Consider the following 24,861-nt stretch of genomic DNA (forward strand, 5'->3'; position numbering starts at 1 on the left):
CCAGAGTTACCCCTTATAATCTGAAGCAATGCATATGGTGCACAAGACTAGGGATCGCCGCTGATCACAACACAAGCCACAGACGCTTATCCAGTGTTTTGTATAATGGTATTGTTTCTCTGATACTAGTCATTGGGAGGGACATAGTTGTCTCTCGTGAGTGCACAGGATTTCTTTGATCTAGATAGGGTGCGAGTCTTTCCAACAGGTACCAACACTTAGCTGGTTAGAGGTCTGTCTACTGGTGTGACGCCGCTACTTGAAGACAATTTGTTAAATGTTGGAAGTCAGGAAGTGTCAATGTCATTCCATCATCTTTCCCAACCTTTCGTGTGAGATTTGGATGGTGACTGTGGGTCGATGTGCATTTGACTCTGTGTTTGTGTGTGTGTATGTGAGGTGAAAGCGAACTGCCCTGATATCTACTCCAGAGGTAGTGAGTGCCCTCCACTAAAAGTTAATCATGTAGATTACTGCGGTTGGGAGCAAGGCAAAGCAGTGAGCCACACCAGCTGCTACACAGTAGCCCTTCCCTACCAGTGGCTCCCAACTGAAGTTTAATACACTTTTTTTGTGGCCTTTTGGGTTATGTGCTTAACATTTTCTTGTGTGGACATTTTAATCTTGTATTATCAGAATAGTATTACTGTATATGCAAAAACGGTGTTTTGCTCAGCAGTTCCCATTGCAGATACTGTACAGTTCAGAGTACTTCATCTTGTGAAGGATATTCATGTGTATATAATACATATGCATATCAACTATTGTGTGTATTTTGCTTAGGTCCATGTGTTATTATACTGTAGTTTATAGTTGCAAATTATTTGTTTGACTGCATTTGTGTACAATTGTAAGATGTTTGAACCTGTTGCAACATGGTGTGTTGACATATTTTTCTTTTGTTCAATTTTTATATTATACAATTTGTATTTCATTTTACATCATGCAAGCCTTGGTGCTGAAAGACAGTCTTTGGTTTTATGTCAAAGTATTATTTTTCAGAATTATATATATTTTTGTGTGTGTGTAAATTCCCCTCAATCTGATTTTTACATTTGAATTTGCTCTCCAGCCATCTTCAAGCGATAGTATTACATTTACATTTAAGTCATTTAGCAGACGCTCTTATCCAGAGCGACTTATATCTGTGTAGGCTACTGCATCCTATCTGGTCTTTGTTACAAATTTTTAATCTGGCATTCAGTAGGGAAAAATACAGTGTGATGGAGCGTAATATAAATGAATATTATATTAAAGTCAATATTATGACAAGATGATGTTTTGGCGTTCAAGTCACCCTGAACTATTTTAAACTGATTCAAGTCACCCTGAACTATTTTAAACTGATTCAGGCTCTGGATTCATGACTGAAGACTTTCTGACAGTGCAGAGGCTACATTGGATTATGGTGCGCATCGTTTAGATGGTTGTAAAATATCCTTCTGTACATTGAAGTTTTGACCCGAGGCCTCTGCCTATGGTAGTTGCTCATTTTGTCAGGCCAATTTCAAGTGTCTTTTTTCCTATCCACTGGCATACTGTATAGAACAACTGTACTGTGAATATGCTGGAGTCCTTTTCCCACAGACTATAGCCTAGCTGTTTTTGTTACTATCGTTGCCCTGACAGTCATACTGTGACTTGAATAACTAGTATACAGTACATAACTGATATATTTTGTAGTGGAGCGTAGACTTGCATATAAGGTGATCTGTTAGACTTTAGTGACTGCCCCGTGCTGCTATCTAAGAGATGGGGCTCAATGCCACTACGTTTCCACTCCACTCAAGACGGCTCTGTTTGAAAACAAAACACACTACACAGACCAGCAGGTCTGCAGTTTCATGACTTATCCCCACATAGTCTTGGGTTAGTAGGTTGGCAATACCTCAACCATGTCACTAAAGACTAATCCATTTAACACTGTGGATGCCATCATGGTGGGTCCCATATGGCTTCTCTATTGGAAAAACCAGAGTCTGCCAGGGAGTGTATACAGATTTTACACAGCCAAGATACAGTTTACACAGTTTGGAAAAGTAGGCGTACATTTTTATGGTACGGTACTGGAGAACTAGTAACTCAAGAATCTACTTGTCAGCTCTCTATCAATGTTATTTCGTAGTCAATAGGGGTCCAGGTTGACATGACTACCATGCTGCCCAATGTATAGCTGGGCTAGAGAAATATGCTTACTCATTCATGTCCATGTTTTTGCCTGACTCAATACTTCAAGGAGAAATGTGATTACTATATGTAAACATTTCAGTGAACTGAATTTTTTGGAATGTTGTTTTGTTGATTGTTTTCCCTCTTAAATCAGCCAGTACCCCCCCCCCCCCTCCTATTTGTTTGGTTTAAGCTGGTGAAATTAATGTGGCCTATTCTTTGCCATCTATGTATCATCATACCTCCTTTTTGTACAAAAGTCAATAAAAACCAGATTGCAACTCCCATTGCTTGCTTGCTTCATTTTTTTTATGGCCTAGAAGCACAGGAAAGAAAGGCCATGTTTGTTCTGAAAAATGGACTGGATTTTCTTGAAGGCTATAGGCCATTTTATTCTGAGCTTGTTTTACACTGTTCTACTCCATTTCTCCACAAGGTGTCGGCAAAGCCAATGTGACGACTGTATACACTGAGTGTACAAAATAATAATAATAATAATATATGCCATTTAGCAGACGCTTTTATCCAAAGCGACTTACAGTCATGTGTGCATACATTCTACGTATGGGTGGTCCCAGGGATCGAACCCACTACCTTGGCGTTACAAGCGCCATGCTCTACCAACTGAGCTACAGAAGGACCAAAACATGAGGAAGACCTTCCTAAATATTGAGTTGCGCCTCTTTTTTTGCCCTTAGAACAGCCTCAATTCATCATGGCATGGACTCTACAAGGTGTTGAAAGCATTCCACAGAGAGGGTGGCCCATGTTGACTTAAATGCTTCCCACAGTTGTCAAGTCGGCTGGATGTCCTTTGGGTGGTGGACAATTTTTGATACACATGGGAAACTGAGTGTGAATAACCCAGCAGCGTTGCAGTTCTTGACACACTCAAACATGTGCGCCTAATCCATAGATTAGGGCCTAACGAATTATTTTCAGCTGACTGATTTCCTTATATGAACTGTAACAGTAAAATCGTTGCATGTTGTGTTTATATATTTGTATGTACGGTGTCCAGTGGAGGTCGTTGTTTGAAAGCAGCTTGGAATCGAAGAAAGCACCAGAACCACTGCGAAATCTGAATCTTGCAACGAGCAGGTTTGAAAAATCACGTGATCAAATGAAGCTTTTGACGTCATTGATTATATACTTATGATAAAGCGATACAAGCATCCACACACTGCTTCAAAGCATTCCTCCGTGGCTCCGTATTAAGACAAAGCGTCGAAGAGCGCCCATCTCAAATCGAATAGTAATCTACACTCGGTCATATTGTCAACAAGGCAGCATATGTTGCATCGTCCAGAAACATACATCACGTTCCCATTAAATGTTTGAATTAAAATTAGTTTTCATTGGGAAGGCAGATAAAGTACTTTTGCATGAGAAAACAAAGAATCATACTCATTGCTCCATGTGCTAACTACCTCACTTTTGTTTTGAACCAACTTCGCCGTGGGCTTTGAACCGACACCTTGCCCACGCCCGGTAGGCAGCCCAGGTCCAAAACTTAATGCAATCAACTTTCCCCCAATGCAAAAGTTACCAGGACAATTGAATGAATATTGACATCCATTCAAATCTCATTGACTGTGGCTTTTTCTCAAATGTCTTCCTCGCGTCCTCTCTCCTAGCCTCCTTCTCAAAACTCATTGGAGGAGAAGGTCAAAGGGGCGGGACCTCTGGCTTTCTCATCCAATTGGTTTTGAGAAGGAGGTGACGAGCGAGGACGCGAGGAAAATAAAATTGAGATTAGGCCTGCTTCTGTGTGCTCAAGCGATTATGAAGTAACAAAGAAACGAATGCGGTGGGTTGTTACAATTTTATCGGTAACATTGTATCAATATCAAGCGGGTTTTTTGTACGCGAAAGAACTTTGCGAGTGTCCTGTGGCGTTGACATTCTTCACAATTGTCGCTTTGAAGTTGACTTCTCGACGGTGAGTGTTGTTCCAATGTTTACGTGCCTTCAAAATGGAAAGCGCTCGTTTAGGCTACAGAGAAATTCTGCAAAGAATAACAATGTGTATATAGATGAGGTTATTTTGGTACACTCGACAACCTATGAATATGCAGGCTACTTATTTGTAGTTTAAAATATATTTTAATATCAGTTTCAGGTGTTTTCAAATGTGTTCTAAGTTCCCATTAGTGTGTCTAATGGTAACCTAGGTAAACCAATTATTTTAGTTGAATAATCATTCAAGACAATAACCTATTACTCGAAGGTTGGTTTATTTTTTAATTTCATAGTGATTATCTGGTTCTAATCGAATTACATTGGCTGGCAAACCGGTGTTTCATAATGACGTCTTCTTCCTTGGCCGGATGTCAGTCACTTACTTTAATCCTACGTCAGGACAGTGATTATATTTGCTCCACGAAGGGAAAAGCTCTTGTAACATTTGCCTATAGCCGAGTATTCACTCTTTTGTCCTCTTGTGTGTTTCTCTCCATGTTTTGTGTACATACCATGTGGGCACCTCGTTTACTCGTTCACATGGCCAACTGATATATTATATCACATCTCAAAATGGTGGGACAAGGTTACTTGGTTGTGTCTCTGATACACCATGTTCTGTGTCATGCAGGACATGGATTTGCATGGCTTATGGTGGTGGTCTCTGTTTGCACACACCTGTACTGACAGAATCTCGAGTATACTTTTGTTTTGACCTTTTTTACTCTTTGTTGAGATGAAAGGGTGGTGTGTCACTTTAAATTGTATTTTTTTTTAATGATTTATTTTCCCAATAAATAATTATAGTATTGCATTTGATCAGTGTCTCAAATCTCTTTAATACTAGAGTCAATCCATGTTAGGGATGGGCACAGTTATATTGAATATCTGAACAGATTAGGCTTTAGGCTACATGGGAGTTTTTATTTTCATATTTTTGCTCTAAAAAGTTGAATAATCTATGTGACACTTCTACATAACCTACAAGGATATACTATTATATTCCATGCATTAAAAAAAAATGGCGGTTTTATTGCAGTATTTATGTGTGCCCCATTATAAAAGATGCACAGGTAGTCTACACACTATATAGGTATAGCTTGTTGTTTTTGTTAATTCAAAGTGGTGCTACAGTCAGGCTCTGTAGAGTAAATGAACTCCATTTTGCATTGATTCAAAATCTTTAATTCTGTAATTTTAAATTGGCTAAATGAGGATGAGTAGGCTACAATGATCAACCAACAGGGAGGCTGTTGTGAAGTTGTTGTAGACAAGGACCTGAGAGGGCAGCAAAATAGCCTCAATTAGCTTTGCTACTTTAGTTAGCTAGCTGGAGACTGTAGCGAGCTAGCTTTTTTCCAACGATTTGATTCAATCAAGACCGGCACTACCAGATGGTATGATAAATAACCTATGGTAATAATTTATTATCACACAGCAGGCATGAGCATTTTTCAGCATGTTTCGAGAAGGAAATATTTAGTTAAACTTGGATTTTTTTTGGCAGGGACACATACAGGATGCTACCTGCTACTACAACAGCAAATGCTCTGGCAAACAAACAGAAACCTGAGAACACCATCCAACCGGGTACTGAGTGTGTGTGATGTCTAGTCTGAAGCTGAGTGTGTGTGATGTCTAGTCTGAAGCTGAGTGTGTGTGATGTCTAGTCTGAAGCTGAGTGTGTGTGATGTCTAGTCTGAAGCTGAGTGTGTGTGATGTCTAGTCTGAAGCTGTCTTATTTTCAAAAGGCAAGAAGAAAATACATTACTATATATTTTACTTTAAAAGGACTGAATGCTAAGTTAAGGCTCACTGCTGCATGTGAGCTCTCACACTTTTCAACATGTTTTTTACAATAAGATAGTTTTGGATTTTTTTTTTTTGTCTCCTTGATGCTACCGTCCACAGCATAACCTTCACTCCAGATCAAAACTCCAAACCTACAATCTAGGCATGAAGTGTCGGAGCCTTTGAGCCACAGGCTACCCTTCCCAAATCCAGAGACCTTGAAGCACGCTCTTGCTGTTCAGGGCCATCCACTGGCATTTTCTTCAAGAAATCTGCCTCCAGAAGTAAAGCTTCCTACTCCTACTGCACTGCTGCTTGGATTCCACCTGGTGATCTGTTCACCGTCTGCCCTGGCTTGTCTCCCCTGGTACAGGTACCCCCACCACACTCCCCCCTCCCTACCAAGTTTTCACTTGCCTTCAGCACACAGGCACTGTTGGGGCGAGTGACTCTGGTAGCCCCAAATTGCATTTTTTTGTTCCACCATTTGCCTTATGGCTCCTGCTTGCTTTGGTGACCCCTCCCTACGTGGGACAGAGTTTTCACTCTTGCTACATACCCCCCATCCTGTTCTAACCACTCGCCGGCTTTGTATTCCTGTTACTTGATGAAATTGCTGTACAATATGAACCTGTTGCCATCAAATGCACATTCAAATGTCATAAATCAACACTGCAGTGCTCTCCCTGTCCTCTGCAGTGCTCTCCCTGTCCTCTGCCGTGCCTTGATTGTATTACTGTTGTTGGTGTACACCCTGGCCCATCTACTGTTGCTAGCCCCAATTGACTTGTGCTCTGTCTGTTTCACTTTTTTTCTGCTCTTGTAAAAGCCTGGATTTTCTGCATGTTAGCACTAAACTTTTGACCTAAAATGGATCAAATGAAAGTGTGGGTTCCCAGCTCCAATCCAGATATTGGTCAGTACTGAGACGTGGTTAAGAGTATTTTGAATACTGATGTTAACCTTTCTGTCTTGCCAAAAAAGGTTATAGCCAGATCTTCCAAGGTGGGGGGGAGTGGCTATCTTTACCAAGAATTACCTTCAGTGCTCGGTTGTCTGACTTGCCTGGTTAAATAAAAAAATAAAAATGTGTTTGTCTAACTAGCATGAGTCTTTTTCCCTCTGTGCCACACACACTGGCCTCTGCTCCTCTCCTGCCCCTCCACCACCCTTATGCTGAAACAAGCAGCACCAGCAGTCTTGCAAGCAAGTTTTCATTGAAGACATGTCATTTATTTTCATCATGAGCAAAAACCATAGGGCTTTCTACCCAAAGTTGCAAAGAACATGGTGTGATCCCTTTTAATAAACATGAGCAAAATGGATAAAAGGGTGTAGCAGGAACAGTGGCATCTAGTGGGAAAAACCTGTTACTTTCACACTAATCTATAGTACCTAATGCAAGCAACTTCAATGGCTAATTCCTCTGAACAGGGTGGGAAACATCACCAGATTAACAGGGATTACATTACATAGTATGTAGAAGCAATACTCGAAGATGCAGCTCCATACTACATGTCAAGCATAGAGATCTGGGATTGGTGTGGGTGTCTTTGGTGACGTTATGTATGTATGTATGTGTGTGTGTGTATTTATTTCCCATGTCTTATTCATTCTAAATAATTATGGTCCAAATCATATGTTGGGTACTATATTGTTTATTGAAGATTATATGAATCCTATACATTTAAAAGGGCTAATTTGGGTGCACTCAATTAGGGTCCTATTTCACTTATAATTCACTATCACAAATCCAGTGGGTCAGAAGTTTATATACAATAAATTGACTGTGCCTTCTAAACAGCTTGGAATATTCCAGAACATGTCATGGCTTTGGAAGCTTCTGATAGGCTAATTGACATAATTTGAGTCACTTGGAGGTGTACCTGTGGCTGTATTTCAAGACCTACCTTTAATCTCTGTGCCTCTTTGCTTGACACCATGGGAAAATCAAAAGAAATCAGCCAAGACCTCAGAAAAATTTGTCTGGTTCAGCGTTGGGAGCAATTTCCAAACGTCTGAAGTTGAGGTCGACAGATTATGATTTTTCAACGCCGATACCAATTTATTGGAGGACAAAAAAAATCAGATACTGAATTTAATCGGCTTTTAAATTTTTTAAATTATAAATGTGTGTATATAATATATATATTTTGTAATGACAATTGCAACAATACTGAATGAACACTTTTAACTCAATATAATACATATTATGGGTGATTCCACAGGTTGGTGGTATTTTTTGATTTAGCCGTTACTGACCTCATGCTTAGATCTTTATCACAAATAAGACACCTTGCTTTCTCTGGTGCCAATTCCATGTAATAGTTCCACACTGGTGTTCTGCTTTTCTCTACCATCTGTAAAACACACACACACAGCTCTGAAGTGACAATGATACTGAAGAGTCTGCTTTAGGAGACAAATATTCTCAACTGTTTGAATAAAAATAGTGTTACCTGTGAATGTTAAACAAAAACTGTTATTTCTATATGCAGGAAATCCTATTTTTAATAATGGACATGGTAAGAATTGACTACCAAAGTGTGAGTCATATTATATTTTTAGATTCACTTAAAATAAGGTCTGTGTTTCGTGTAGGCTTACACCACCTTGCCAATTTTATAACTGTAGATATCCATAGGACAAGGTAACTGATCAATATTGGCTAAATATAAGCGAAGATCTTTTTTTTTGTGGAGTGGATTTATGAAAATATGTTGACAAACGTTACCATATCCTAGTGAGATTTACACTGGTATCAAAACGCAGAGGTGGTTTAAGCCTGCACGAAACTCATACCTTATTTAAATTAGATAAAGACATTCTTGATGGAAGACATGAATGGTAAAATAACGAAGGAACCCCTTTCAAGTTCAGCCGCAAGTTATTTCAGGAATTATAACGCGTCAACAATTTCTCTAATAGATAGATGCATATCTTTGACGATTATGAGCCTGCTGCTGCCTACCACCCCTCAGTCAGACTGCTATATCAAATCATAGACTTAACTATAATAAACACACAAATGTGAACCTAATGTCAAATCCGGAAACTATCCCCGCAAACAAAATGTTTATTCCGTTCCGTATTTTATCTAACAGGTGGCATCCACGAGTCTAAATATTCCTGTTACATGGCACAACCTTCAATGTTGGGTCATAATTGCGTAAAATTCTGGCAAATTAGTTCGCAAAGAGCCAGGCGGCCCAAACACTTGCATATACCCTGACTCTGCATGCAGTGAACGCAAGAGAAGTGACACTTTCACCTGGTTAATATTGCCTGCAAACCTGGATTTCTTTTAGCTAAATATGCAGGTTTAAAAATATATACTTGTATTGATTTTAAGGCATTGTTTATGGTTAAGTACACATTGGGATAAACGGGATATTTTGTCACGACAAGCTGCTCGACTATGCATATAATTGACAGCTTTGGATAGGAAACACTGACGTTTCCAAAACTGCAAAGATATTGTTTGTGTGCAACAGAACTGTTACAGGCGAAACCCAGATAAAACTCCAATCAGGAAGTGCCACATTTTTTGAAACTGCTTCATGCCAATGAGTCCTTTATATGGCTACGAATGAGTCTACGTTTTCTACGTATTCCCCAAGGTGTCTACAGCATTGTAATGTTTTTTTTAACGCATTTATGTTGAAGAATAGCCGTAAGGGACCACATTGAGCAAGTGGTCACATGATGGCTCCCGCAGAAAATCTTGCGTAAATTACTGAGGTAGCCATTTTTCCAATCGCTTCTTATGAGAAACCAATTGTCCCGACGGATATATAAAATATATTATCGAATAGATATGTGAAACACCTTGAGGCTTGATTCTAAACAACGTTTGCCATGTTTCTGTCGCTATTATGGAGCTAATTTGGAAAAAAGTTAGGCGTTGTAGTGACCGCATTTTCCGGTCAATTTCTCAGCCAAAGTGATGAACAAACGGGAGCTATTTCGCCCACGAAAATATTATTTTGGGAAAAAATGAACATTTGCTATCTAACTGGGAGTCTCCTGAGTGAAAACATCCGAAGTTCTTCAAAGGTAAATGATTTAATTTGATTGCTTTTCTTTTCGTGAAAATGTTGCCTGCTGCCAGCAGAGCCTAGCATAGCATTATGCCATGATAAACTTACACAAATGCTTGTCTAGCGTTGGCTGTAAAAGCATATTTTTAAAATCTGACATGACAGTGTGATTAACAAAAGGCTAAGCTGTGTCTCAATATATTTAATTTGTGATTTTCATGAATGAATAGGAAGATGTATGTCCGCTGCGTTATGCTAATTCGTTTGAGGTTATGATTAGGCTCCCGGATCTGGGTTTGATAGACTTCTCCTTAACTTCTTGCGACTATCTTCAATTCTGTGAATAACACTTGTATCTTTTTTAAATCGATGTTTATGAGTATTTCTGCAAAATCACAGGATGTTTTGGGATAAAAACATTACTGCACAAAACACGCCAATGTAAACTGAGATTTTTGGATATAAATATGCACATTATCGAACAAAACATACATGTATTGTGTAACATGATGTCCTGTGAGTGTCATCTGATGATCATCAAAGGTTAGTGATTCATTTTATCTATATTCCTGATTTTTGTGACTCCTATCTCTGGCTGGAAAAATAGCTGTTTTTGACTTGGCTATGACCTAACATAATCATGTGTTGTGCTTTCGCTGTGAAGAATTTTTGAAATTGGACATGATGGGTAGATAAACTTATTAATCTTTCATTTGCTGTATTGGACTTGTTAATGTGTGAAAATTACATATTTATAAAAAAGTTTTTTTTAATTTAGCCTTTTCAGCGGAATGTTGTCGAGGGGTTCCACTAGTGGAACGCCTGCCCTAGAAAGGTTTTAACGCTTGGTTACAAAAATATCTTCCAAATGGACAATGCTACAACTTTGGAAGTATGCTTAGGGTCAAAATGGCTTAAGCACAGCAAAGTCAAGGTATTGGAGTGGCCATCACAAAGCCCTGACCTCAATCCTATAGAAAATGTATGGGCATAACTGAAAAAGTGTGTGCGAGCAAGGAGGCCTACAAACCTGACTCAGTTACACCAGCTCTGTCAGGAGGAATGGCCCAAAATTCACTCAACTTATTGTGGGAAACTTGTGGAAGACTACCCAAAATGTTTGACCAGAGTTAAACAATTTAAAGGCAATGATACCAAATATTAATTGTGTATGTAAACTTCTGACCCACTGGGAATGTGATGAAAGGAATAAAAGCTGAAATAATAAAAGCTGAAATAAATCATTCTCTATTCTGACATTTCACATTCTTAAAATAGTGGTGATCCTAACTGACCTAAGACAGGGAATTTTTACTAGGATTAAATGTTAGGAATTGTGAAACTGAGTTTAAATGTATTTGGTTAAGGTGTATGTAAACTTCAACTGTACATGTAAAATACCCATCAACACCAATGTGTGAAGTTCATAGGAGCATGTTAATTTTGGTGTGTGTGTATGTATAGATATAGATATATATAGAGATTGATATAGATATATACAGTGTTATATAGATATATATATATTACAGTGATATATATATATTATATTTATATCACACTGATATATATATATTATATTTATATCACACTGTATATATATATATATTATATTTATATCACACTGTATATATATATATTATATTTATATCACACTGTATATATTTATATTATATTTATATCACACTGTATATATATTATATTTATATTATATTTATATCACACTGTATATATATTATATTTATATCACACTGTGTATATATATATAAATATATATTATATATATTTATATCACACTGTATATATATTATATTTATATCACACTGTATATATATATAAATATATATTATATATATATCACACTGTATATGGAAGAAAAGAAATGGTGTTGAAGTTATGGCATTTACATTTGCTTAAACCTAATGTTTTGGATGGAAAAGGCTTTGATTTCTGGTCGAACAGATGGAAAAGGCGTCTTGGATAACATCTACCAGGAAAAAGTCTAACCTCTTACCTCCACCCGACACGCAGGCGTCCCATCTGGAAATGCAAATGCGCTATGCTAATAGCGCTCGTTAAAACTCAAACGTTCATTAAAATACACATGCAGGGTACTGAATTAAAGCTACACTCGTTGTGAATCCAGCCAACAAGTCAGATTTTTAAAATGCTTTTCGGCGAAAGCATGAGAAGCTATTATCTGATAGCATGCAACACCCCTAAAGACCCGCAGGGGACGTAAAACAAAATAATTTGCATAGGTGGCGCTACACAAAATGCAGGAATAAAATATAAAACATTCATTACCTTTGACCATCTTCTTTGTTGGCACTCCTAGATGTCCCATAAACATCACTATTGGGTCTTTTTTTCCCCGATTTTAAATCTATCCATATATAGCCTAGATATCGATCTATGAAGACTGTGTGATCAAGGAAAAAACAGCGTTTTATAACGCAACGTCATTTAAAAAATTTAAACAAGTCGACGATAAACTTAAACAAACTTCAAAATACTTTTGTAATGCAACTTTGGGTATTAGTAAACGTTAATCGATCAAATTGATCACGAGGCGATGTATATTCTATAGCTGTACGTCTTGAAATAATGTCCGGGTAAATCTCAACCAAAATATCCGGTTGGAAATCGGAAGAAATGGATTGTCTCTTGTCCGTTTGACCAAGAAACAAATCCTAGGCAAATGACAAGACTGTTGACATCGTGTGGAAGCTGTAGGTATTGCAACCTCGGCTCCAGGTAATGTGGTTTCTATTCAACAATGCATTCAAGTGGCGCATTGATATATTTTCGTTTTCAGTGATCAGATTTTCCTGCGCTTTTCGATGAAACGCACGTTCTGTTATAGTCACAGCCGTGATTTAACCAGTTTTAGAAACGTCTGAGTTTTCTATCCACACATACTAATTGTATGCATATACTATATTCCTGGCATGAGTAGCAGGACGCTGAAATGTTGCGCAATTTCTAACAGAATGTTCGAAAAAGTAGGGGGTAGTAACAGATTTTAAGGTATCAGAAGTATTTCAAACCACAATGTGGAAGTATCTCCCTCTGCCAAGTAATAGCAACACTTATATTTTGTTTAAAGACATTCTCTTGTCTTCTAAACAAGTGATAGCCTTCCTCCTTCAAGATCCCTTTTTACCCTGTACAAATTTCCCACTTCACCACCACCAAAGCACCCCCAGACCATCACATTGCCTCCACCATGCTTGACTAATGGCGTCAAGCACTCAATCTTCCTCTGTCCAGTGTCGGTTTTTTGCCTGTCTTTTATTTTTATTGGCCAGTCTGAGAGATGGCTTTTTCTTTGCAATTCTGCCTAGAAGGCCAGCATCCAGGAGTCGCCTCTTCACTGTTGACGTTGAGACTGGTATTTCGCGTGTACTATTTAATGAAGTTGCCCGTTGAGGACTTGTGAGGCGTCTATTTCTCAAACTAGGTACTTTTCCTCTTGCTCAGTTGTGCACCGGGGCCTCCCACTCTTTCTATTCTGGTTAGTCAGTTTGTGCTGTTCTGTGAAGGCTATTCCATGTATTTCTGGAATAGCCTTTATTTCTTAGAACAAGAATAGACTGACAAGTTTCAGAAGAAAGCTATTTGTTTCTGGCCATTTTGAGCCTGAATATTGAACCCACAAATGCTGATGCTCCAGATTCTCAACTAGTCTAAAGAAGGCCAGTTTTTTTATTGCTACTTTAATCAGAACAACAGTTTTCAGCTCTGCTAACATAATTGCTAAAGGGTTTTCTAATGATCAATTAGCCTTTTTAAAATGATAACTTGGATTAGCTGACACAACGTGACATTGGAGCACAGGTGTTGGTTGCTGATAATGTAGATTCCATTACAAAACCAGCTGTTTCCAGCTACAATAGTCATTTACAACATTAACAATGTCTACACTGTATTTCTGATCACTTTTTTTTGTGCTTTTTTCAAAAAACAAGGACATTTCTAAATGACCCCAAACCTTTGAACGGGAGTGTATATATCCTTACAAATGAGGGCTAGGTTTTGTTTAAAAAAATAAAATGTGTATTGGAAAGTTCTTGCTAGCTTTTTAGTTTGAATCCCGCGATACAGTTCGCATCAGTTGCTAGGACTGCTGGTCTCTGTCTAGTGATCCTTCCAAACAGTGATCCTTCCAACCCAACACCTATTTAGTGTTGCTAGCTAGCTGCATATCAAGCTAGTGTTTTGTTTTGGGGGGGGCTTGAACGCCGCCTGCGATGAGGTTAGTCATTGTGGATTGTCCCAGGTTTATGGCTGTCTAGATCCCTGCTGTTTTCAATTTCCCCTGTGACCTTTTTGGATCTGGGAGGAGTAACAACGTAACCTGCGTTGCTACCTACCAAGACCAAAGCCGGCGGGAGTACCATTGAGGACAGTGGTGTGTCTCTATCACACGTGAAATATATATTTTTTAAATTAACAGAGTTCTACAAGCAGTTGATACTTCAAGAAAATGGTTAAGTGTTTTGACCAAATACTCGTGGATTCAACTAATAAGAATGGACGACCTGACCAGAGGTCCAAGACCTGAAGAACAGTTTCCATGTCCACAGACTCATGTCAAAAGTTTTTTTATAATCAATCCTCAGGTTGTTTTTCAAATGTATAATCGATAATATATCAACCGCACATGTCTTTCACAGTAGGAGAGGGAAAAGCAATACCTATCCACTCTGTTGCGCGAGCAAAACTCATGTGACCACTTGACGGGATGTTATCGTTCTGGCTAATTTTTCTAAATAAAATCCTGAAACTGTCTGAAGACTTGACACCTTGAGGAAGCGATAGGAAAGGATTCTGGTTCATATCCCTTTAAATGGATCAAAGGGAGGCTATGGAACAGAGTTTAAAAAATAGAAGCCACTTCCTGCTTTGATTTTCCTCAGGGTTTCGCCTGCAATATCAGTTCTGTTATATTCACAGACAATATTTTGACACTTTTGGAAACGTTAGTGTTTTCTATCCAATACTAATAATAATATGCATATATTAGCGACTGAGGAGCTGGCCGTTTACAATGGGCACCTTTTCATCCAAGCTACTCAATACTGCCCTTGCAGCCATAAGTTAAAGGCACAGTCAACTTAGTGTATTTAAACTTCTGACCCACTGGAATTGTGATACAGTGAAATCTGTAAACAATTGTTAGAAAAATGACTTGTGTCATGTACAAAGTAATGTCCTAACCGACTTGCCAAAACTTTAGTTTGTTAACAAATTTGTGAAGTGGTTGAAACACTTAGGTTCTTCTGAGTTCAACCTCAATGAGGACTATCCTAAAGCTGTGTGCCAGAAGAGGAAAGAACCTATCCTAGCAATGAAAGCTGCCAGATAGCGTGGGCACATCGCTTACATCTGCTATTACAGGCTCGTTGCCCACCCACCTTTCCAGAAGCCTTGAAGGGATGAGAGAGCCATGCCAATGGGTTCGTAGCTTTAACCCTGCAGCAAGCGCAAACCAATTGATTTAATGGACTGCTGAATGCATGTGTTTTTATCTTGCTTTGTTTGTGCTTTTCAGTGTTATGTCTCTCTGATAAGCTACCCAGGAATGGGATGAAAATTGCCCATATTAATATGATCTCTGTAAAAAGAAATCTCACTGTCAACTGCGTTTTATTTTCCGCAAACTTAACATGTAAAATATTTGTATGAACATAACAAGATTCAACAACTGAGACAAACTGATCAAGTTCCACAGATGTGTGACTAACAGAAATTGAATGTGTCCCTGAACAAAGGGGGGGGGGGCACAATCAAAAAAGTCAGTATCTGGTGTGGCCACCAGCTGCATTAACTACTGCAGTGCATCTCCTCATGGCCTGCACCATTCCCCCCCCCCCCCAGTACTTGCTGTGAGATGTTACCCCATTCTTCCACCAAGGCACCTGCAAGTTCCTGGATGTTTCTGGGGGGAATGGCCCTCAATGCTCAATTGGATTGAGATCTGGGCTCTTCGCTGGCCATGGCAGAACACTGACATTCCTGTCTTGCAGGAAATCCCACACAGAACAAGCAGTATGGCTGGTGGCATTTTCATGCTGGAGGGTCATGTCAGGGTGAGCCTGCAGGAAGGGTACCACATGAGGTCGGAGGATGTCTTCCCTGTAACGCACAGCGTTCCGATTGCCTGCAATGACAAGCTCAGTCCGATGATGCTGTGATGGACCCTCCAACTCCAAATCGATCCCACTCCAGAGTACAGGCCTCGGCGTAACGCTCATTCCTTTGATGATAAACGTGAATCCAACCATCATCCCTGGTGAGACAAAACCGAGACTCGTCGGTGAAGAGCACTTATTTCCTGTCCTGTCTTTTCCAGCAATGGTGGGTTTGTGCCCATAGTCGACGACGTTGCCGGTGATGTATGGTGAGACCTGCCTTACAACAGGCCTACAAGCCCTCATTCCAGCCTCTCTCAGCCTATTGCTGAGAGTCTGAGCACTGATGGAGGTATTATGCGTTCCTGGTGTAACTCGGGCAGGTGTCGTTGCCATCCTGTACCTGTCCCGCCAGTGTGATGTTCGGATGTACCGATCCTGTGCAGGTGTTTTTACACGTGGTGTGGCACTGCGAGGACCATCAGCTGTCCGTTCTGTCTCCCTGTAGCACTGTCTTAGGCGTCTCACAGTATGGACATTGCAATTTATTGCCCTGGCCACATCTGCAGTCCTCATGCCTCCTTGCATCATGCCTAAGGCACGTTCACGCAGGGGCCCTAGGCATCTTTCTTTTGGCGTTTTTCAGTCTGTAAAAAGGCCTATTTAGTGTCCTAAGTTCTCATAACTGTGACCTTAATTGTCTACCGTCTGTAAGCTTAGTGTTTTAACGACCGTTCCACAGGTGCATGTTCATTAATTGTGGGAAAGCATTGAGAAACTGTGTTTAAACCCTTTACAATGAAGATCTATGAAGTTATTTGGAATTTTATGAATTATCTTTGAAAGACAGGATCCTGAAAGTGATTCTTTTTTTTTTGTTAATGTACTTCAACAAAATGTTTCAGGAATGCGTACCATTTTGTTTCTAACTAGAAAGGATTACAGAACAATCTGGGTGTCAATATTCTTTCTTGTGCTTTTTGAGGTGGAAGAACACACATTACTAGACTACTAGTCAGAATTTGACTGTCGGTGTGAACGCAATAGGTCTGTCTAGATGGTGGAAACCTATCAATTTCTCAGTATTGGTGATCACTAAGGAAAGTTTAAAGCAATAATATTTAGTCTTGGCATTGGCCTGTTTTTAAATGCTTTGAAATTTGTATTTTCCTTTCTGTGGGAGTCCTTGCATCCACCTGTCAATTCATATGATTTCCCTCAAAGGGAGGAAGGAAGGTTGCATTGTCAAAGCCCTGTGCCCCGGTTCGGGTTCAGAGGCTGGCACACCTGGCTGTCATTGGCCAGGGAGGGTTTAGACACTGAACATCTGGGTACTGTGGGTCCTCAGGGAGGGGGCCAGGTGCCACCCTTTTTAATTGGACTATTCAGTGTGGGGGGAATGAAAGTGGAATGGATGGATTAGAGGGGAAGGAATAGGAGGTATCCAACACCATGGTGACGGGGTCCTTAATCTGTCTGATGGATCTGCCCAGCCAGTCACGAAAGAGAAGACTAGAGGCTCCCCAGGGCAATCGGACTGTTTACCTGCTTTCCCCCTCTTTTGTGCCTTCATTTCTCATTCTCGCTCCCATGTCTTATTCTCTGTCTGGCTCTGTGGTGTTTTAACAAATGAGCACGTCTCATTAAAGAAAGATGGTCAGTCTGACTTTCTCTCTCCCTCTTTCTTTCTAGTATTCTTTCATTCTCTCTGTATACCACAAATTTCGATCAGTGTCTTCTCCCTGTCTCAACACCCTCAGCTCTCATACTCTTGTCTTTTTATTGTGCTCTTCCTTCCTCTCAGCCAGTTATCATACCACAACCCCGCCCTTTCAATGCACAACAATAGTTCACCCTCTTTCTGTTTCTCATGCCATACGACTCACTTGCCTGTAGCATGAATTCTCTTTTTTGCTTCACTCATTTCTGGTCATCTCTCTTGCATTTTCTTCTGTCTTTCATGTTCTCTCAATCTCAAATGTTCTCATCTACTCACTCTTATTCTCTAACTCGGTCATTCTGACTAGTTTTTTCACTCTTTCGTTCATGCTCTCCCCCTTCCCCTCTTTCTCTCCCTCGTGATAAATGACCTAAAGTTATGCGAATGTGTTAATGAGAGGGGTTCAATTGACAGACCAGCAACTATCCCGCCTAGTACTAAACTGAAGCACTTTAAAGTTGAGCATATCTATTTTAATTTTTTTAATTTTTTACTTGTGCCGGCTGTCTGCTATAGAGCCGGTTACACAATTCACAAGTGAGATATGCATCTTCCAGTGATCTCTTGATATGACAGATGCCTGTCAGCCACAAAGTGAGCGACGATAGGGAAACACTGCTGGTTTGACAGTGCTGTTTGTCCCGGTACCTGGGTGGGTAGGTGTGTTGTACGCTGTGGTTGCAGTCAAACTTCTTTACATGGAGGGAGAGCGAGTGATGCTCCTTCATCGTCTGTGAGTCAAATTGCACGTCCCATATAATGTTGTAACAATGAGTTGACATCTACTTAGCCTGTTTTCTGGCACATGAAGTGATTTTCTGTCGCATGTTTCATATGCCGCCACGATGTGCTGGCTCATAGGCTTACTATGCTTTGATTGACGATCAGAAAGCTTGACTGGTTTATAAATGGTGTTGAACTGACTGAATAAAGTCTATCATGTTGTCATTTAGAAATCATACAACCTAGTTAATGTCCATGTTATGCATCGGGACAAGTAAACTAAAATATCTTGTTTTGTATTTTCAATATAAAGTCCAGTGGTGCCGTAAAAATAGCGCCAGAGAAGAAAGTCTGACGTTCTACGTGTCCCCAAACAAATTGTTTTTTGTTTGTTTATTTGCCTTGTTTGACTTTATTTTTGTTACCTATTTTGTACATAATGTTCCTGTTACTGTCTATGACCGAAAATAACATCTGGACATCAGGACTGCGATTACTCACCAGACTAGCAGAGTTGTTTTTTTTCCCCCCTTTAACGAGTCTTACGAGCCCGACGTGAACGATATACTGCTTTCTCGGGAACAGGCCCAGATCCCCATGATTTGCGTGAAGAGGAGGGAGAAAGGGTCCAGAGTGGGCTGCCTTCTGAGAATTCGTAGGCAATCGAATAAACCCCCACTTCCTTCCATTCTGCTAGCAAATGGGCGATCTTTGGAGAATAAAATCAACGACATTCGTGGAGGTTAAATCCGTTGTACCAAATTTCTATCATCATGTTAAATTTGTAAGTCGCTCTGGATAAGAGCGTCTGCTAAATGACTTAAATGTAATGTAAATGTTAAATGTGCAGCCAGAGGGGGGGAAAAAAAACTCTGGACCACCTTTACTGCACAAACAGAGACTCATACAAAGCTCTCCCTTGCCCTCCATTTGGCAAATCTGACCATAATTCTGTAAATCTGCTTACAAGCAAAAATTAAAGCAAGAAGCACCAGTGACTAGATCAATAAAAGGTGGTCAGAAGAAGCAGATGCTAAGCTACAGGACTCACTAGTATAGGCTGGAATATGTTCTGGGATTCCTCCGATGGCATTGAGGAGTACACCACATCAGTCATTGATAAAGCCAATAAGTGCATCTCTGACGTTGTGACCGCACGTACATACCCCAACCAGAAGCCATGGATTACAGGCAACATCAGCACTGAGCTAAAGGCTAGAGCTGCCGCTTTCAAGGAGCGTGACTAACCTGGAAGCTTTTAAGAAATCCCACTATGCTCTCCAACGAACTGTCAAACAGGCAAAGCCTCAATATCAGGACTAAGATCGAATCTTACTACACCGGCTCTGACGCTCGGCAAATGTGGCAGGGCTTGCAAACCATTACAGATTACAAAGGGAAGCACAGCCGAGAGCTGCCCAGTGACACGAGCCTACCAGACGAGCTACACTACTTATATGCTCGCTTTGAGGCAAACACTGAAACATACATGAGAGCACCAGCTGTTCCAGAAGACTGATCACGCTCTCCACAGCCAATGTGAGTAAGACCTTTTGAAAAGGTCAACATTCACAAGGCTGCAGGGCCAGATGGATTACCAGGACGTGTACTGCGAGCATGCGCTGACCAAATGGCAAGTGTTTTCACTGAGATTTTCAACCTGTCAGTGTCTGTAATACCAACATTATTTTTTAAAGCAGACCACCATAGTGCCTGTGCCCAAGAACATTAAGGTAGCCTGCCTAAAATGACTACCAACCCGTAGCGCTCACATCTGTAGCCATGAAGTGCTTTGACAGGCTGGCTCACATCAACACCATTATCCCAGGAACCCTAGACCCACCCCAGTTTGCATACCGCCCCAACAAATCCACAAATGCATTCTCTATTGCACTCCTCACTGCCCTTTCCCACCAGGACAAAATGAACACCTATGTGAGAATGCTATTCATTGACTACAGGTCAACATAGTGCCCCCAAAGCTCATCAATAAGCTAAGGACCCTAGGACTAAACACTTCCTGACGGGCTGCCACCAGGCGGTAAGGGTAGGTAACAACACGTCCGCCACGCTGATCCTCAACATGGGGGACCCCTCAGGGGTGCGTGCTCAGTCCCCTCCTGTACTCCCTGTTCACGCACGACTCCAACGGCATCATTAAGTTTTCCAATGACACAACAGTGGTAGGCCTGATCACCGACAACGATGAGAGCCTATAGGGAGGAGGTCCGAGACCTGGCCTTGTGGTGCCAGGACAACCTCTCAATGTGATCAAGACAAAGGAGATGATTGTGGACTACAGGAAAATGATGACCGAGCACACCCCCATTCTCATCGATGGGGCTGCAGTGGAGCAGGTTGATACTAGACACAAAGTTAATCTGCCTCTGGGGAAGTAGAATAAAGAGACCATTGCCAAAATACCAAAGTATCCCTTTTAATTAGTGATGCACCGGTATGACATTTTTGTCTGATACCTATATCTGATTTTTACCTTTTACATTTTATATATATATTTGTTTTTTTTGCGGCAGTGTTTAAGTATTCTAGTGCAGTTGCATTGTTAAAACACACATGGACGCATCGTTCTAAGGCACTGCATCTCTTTGCAAGAGGCATCACTTACAGTCCCTGGTTTGAATCCAGGCTGTATAACTTCCGGCCGTGATTGATAGTCCCGCAGGGCGGCGCACAATTGGCCCAGCGTCATCCGGGCCGTCATTAAAGGACTTGCCAAGTTAAAGGACACACCACTGACAACATTTATTTTGTTGGTATTTATGCATGTCTCCATTACCAGTAAAACATAATCAAAACCTATTTCACTTAGTTGCTGTGCTGTTTTAATTTTCAACCAGGATTTCTATGGTACGCCGTTTGGGTCTTTGTGTCAAAAGATCACACGTCAAATAACACTATGACGTGTCAAATAACACGACATCCGTTTCAGTAGCTATAGTTAACTTGCTAACTATATAGCTTGTAGTCATCTAAAATAACCCTCATTTATTAGACCATTCTTATTTGATTAATGGTTGTCGAACCCATCTGTGAAGCTTGCCACTAAGGATTAGCCACAATAGTGGACTTTGCAGTTAGCCTTCAAAATAAAAGTATGACATTCTATTTGTATTCATTTGCATCACTGTCAATGACATACTTGTATTTCAAACTGCAAATTCCACTATTGTGCTAAATCCTGGCTACTTTCTCAACAGAACCCGGTCTGGTCGAGCCAGATGAAGCTAACTGGCTGCGTACAACATTAGCTTTGGGCAACAGGGTTAAGTAGCTGGCTAGCTATTTATTTTCATGAACTGAAGTTCAATTTCAATAGGCGAACAAGTGGCAACCTAGCAAATGCTTACCTCACAAGGATTGCTAAGAATAATGAAAATGACTGCAGTTTCTGCAGGTAATTGTTTTTTAGGCTGGTTGTATTGGTGCGGAAGTTGCAGTCGAACAAATGATTCTTAATTACCAATGTGGTATTGTAAATGCATCGTTTTTGGCCGGTGTTTGCTTGTTTGCAGACATTTGTACAGCTTTGACAGTGCTACTGTATTTATTTTTTTGACACTCAAAGACCCAAACAGCATCTGTAGCATGTCGTGAAACTAATAGCAGTGACGCTATTACTGTGTAACTCCGGTAGGGCAACATCTGAAAAAATGGAACACTTGGTAGTGTGTACGTACCTGTGCTCGACCAGTCGGCGAAAACCAACATCCCCCAAGGCAGAACAATTGATTGTCAAGGGCATTGCATTCCTTTATCTTGGCTTTAATGGATATCGCTTTTGAGTTGTCTCGCTGAAATTGTTAATCTTTCAAATGACTGACTTGACTGCTCGATTCCCACAGACATTGTGGGCTAGGAGAGGAATGCTGTGTTGCACGTGTAGTGCAACATTTTACATGGTGTCATGTACCTACGTTATATTGGTATGCATGGTACCTTTGACATCAGTTTTTAACATCGCCATTAAACTAGACATCGGCCGATGTTGGCATTTTTAGTTCATAACGTCAGATTCCGATATGTTCACTGATATCGTGCATCCCTCCCTACTTTTTTAATCTCAAGAAAATGGAAAACCAAGGTCTGGATGATGTAGTCCTAGCCCTGAACAAACAGTATTTCATATTGGGAACAACTATTGTGTTTACTATCTGGGTGGTTAACTCAATCAAGAATTGAAATTCGCTGTGTATTTTGGATGGAATCAAGGCATTGGAATGTACCACCAAAATAGAGCTTGTTCGGCAAACAATTCTTAACCCGGGGATCCATCGGCCTGGGGGTTCCTGGCTGGTTATTTGGCTAGCTACTCGATGTGCTTGTGGAAAACACTATCGTTAATACAATTTAATTTGTTACCTTCCACGTGTTTGCTTAAATTTAGCATTCAAAAAAAAAAAATATATATATATATATATATAAATACTCTGTAGCTCAGTTGGTAGAGCATGGCGCTTGTAACGCCAGGGTTGTGGGTTCGATTCCCGGGACCACCCATACGTAGAATGTATGCACACATGACTGACTGTAAGTCGCTTTGGATAAAAGCGTCTGCTAAATGGCATATATTATATATATATATATATGAGTTTCTTTCAAGGTAGACCAAGATGGTATGATTTCTAGCTAGTTTTTTGTTTTACATACTTTTTGCCCACTTGCTGTGTTAGCATACACGCCCTGGTGGAATAATTGTCAACACGTCATTTTTTTTCCATTTACATTACATTTAAGTCATTTAGCAGACGCTCTTATCCAGAGCGACTTACAAATTGGTGCATTCACCTTATGACATCCAGTGGAACAGCCACTTACAATAGTGCATCTAAATCTTTTAAGGGGGGGGGGTGAGAAGGATTACTTTATCCTATCCTAGGTATTCCTTAAAGAGGTGGGGTTTCAGGTATCTCCGGAAGGTGGTGATTGACTCCGCTGTCCTGGCGTCGTGATGGAGTTTGTTCCACCATTGGGGGGCCAGAGCAGCGAACAGTTTTGACTGGGCTGAGCGGGAACTGTACTTCCTCAGTGGTAGGGAGGCGAGCAGGCCAGAGATGGATGAACGCAGTGCCCTTGTTTGGGTGTAGAGCCTGGAGGTACTGAGGTGCCGTTCCCCTCACAGCTCCGTAGGCAAGCACCATGGTCTTGTAGCGGATGCGAGCTTCAACTGGAAGCCAGTGGAGAGAGCGGAGGAGCGGGGTGACGTGAGAGAACTTGGGAAGGTTGAACACCAGACGGGCTGCTGCGTTCTGGATGAGTTGTAGGGGTTTAATGGCACAGGCAGGGAGCCCAGCCAACAGCGAGTTGCAGTAATCCAGACGGGAGATGACAAGTGCCTAAATAAGGACCTGCTCCGCTTCCTGTGTGAGGCAGGGTCGTACTCTGCGGATGTTGTAGAGCATGAACCTACAGGAACGGGCCACCGCCTTGATGTTGGTTGAGAACGACAGGGTGTTGTCCAGGATCACGCCAAGGTTCTTAGCGCTCTGGGAGGAGGACACAATGGAGTTGTCAACCGTGATGGCGAGATCATGGAACGGGCAGTCCTTCCCCGGGAGGAAGAGCAGCTCCGTCTTGCCGAAGTTCAGCTTGAGGTGGTGATCCATCATCCACACTGATATGTCTGCCAGACATGCAGAGATGCGATTCGCCACCTGGTCATCAGAAGGGGGAAAGGAGAAGATTAATTGTGTGTCGTCTGCATAGCAATGATAGGAGAGACCATGTGAGGTTATGACAGAGCCAAGTGACTTGGTGTATAGCGAGAATAGGAGAGGGCCTAGAACAGAGCCCTGGGGGACAGGGCTCTGCTTATATCTGGGGTAACTTTTGCATTTGGTGGCACACGCTCAACCATCATAGGTGTTCAGACAACTCTCTCTCTCACTCGGTCTCTGTTTCTGCATCTCTATATTCACTATGTGTTTTAACATGGGCACAATATTTCATACCAGGTGATTTAACAAAGAAGCGTAGGTGGCTGCAAGACTAACCTTGTGTCCCCCATCTTCTCTAAAGTTATTTATTCTCATTCCCAGAGAATCAAGATCTGTCTTTAGTGAGCCGAGTGACGGCACTTCTCATTTGCATTTAGATGACAGATGGTCAGGTTTCCCCCATCCTTGTTTGTCATGTTGTGGTGAGTCGATGTCTGGCTGGGTGTTCAAGGGGACTTTTAGAGTGTGTGTGTGTGATCCAATTCTAGTGTGTGGTTGTGTAAGCCAGTGTTCCCCAATGTGGTTTTATTTGTTCCCATTTGGGGGGGGGGGTGAATTTCATTATTGGACATGAACTGTCAAAATAC

General features: G+C 40.9%; 1 protein-coding gene across 4 annotated transcripts in view; it reads left to right on the forward strand.

Moving 5' to 3' along the window:
* Positions 1 to 3,908: 3,908 nt before the first annotated feature.
* Positions 3,909 to 24,861, forward strand: part of LOC124010000 (SPRY domain-containing SOCS box protein 4-like) — a 112,313-nt gene continuing 91,360 nt past the window's right edge. For 2 of the 4 annotated variants that reach the window (XM_046322297.1, XM_046322298.1), the window contains exons 1-2: positions 3,909 to 4,111; positions 5,639 to 5,721. The gene's annotated coding sequence lies outside the window, so the exon portion shown is untranslated. The remainder of the gene's footprint in view (positions 4,112 to 5,638; positions 5,722 to 24,861) is intronic. The other 2 variants (XM_046322296.1, XM_046322300.1) reach the window with 1 other exon arrangement.

This window comes from Oncorhynchus gorbuscha, linkage group LG22 (genome assembly GCF_021184085.1).
Source record: "Oncorhynchus gorbuscha isolate QuinsamMale2020 ecotype Even-year linkage group LG22, OgorEven_v1.0, whole genome shotgun sequence".
In the NCBI taxonomy this organism is placed as follows: domain Eukaryota; kingdom Metazoa; phylum Chordata; class Actinopteri; order Salmoniformes; family Salmonidae; genus Oncorhynchus; species Oncorhynchus gorbuscha.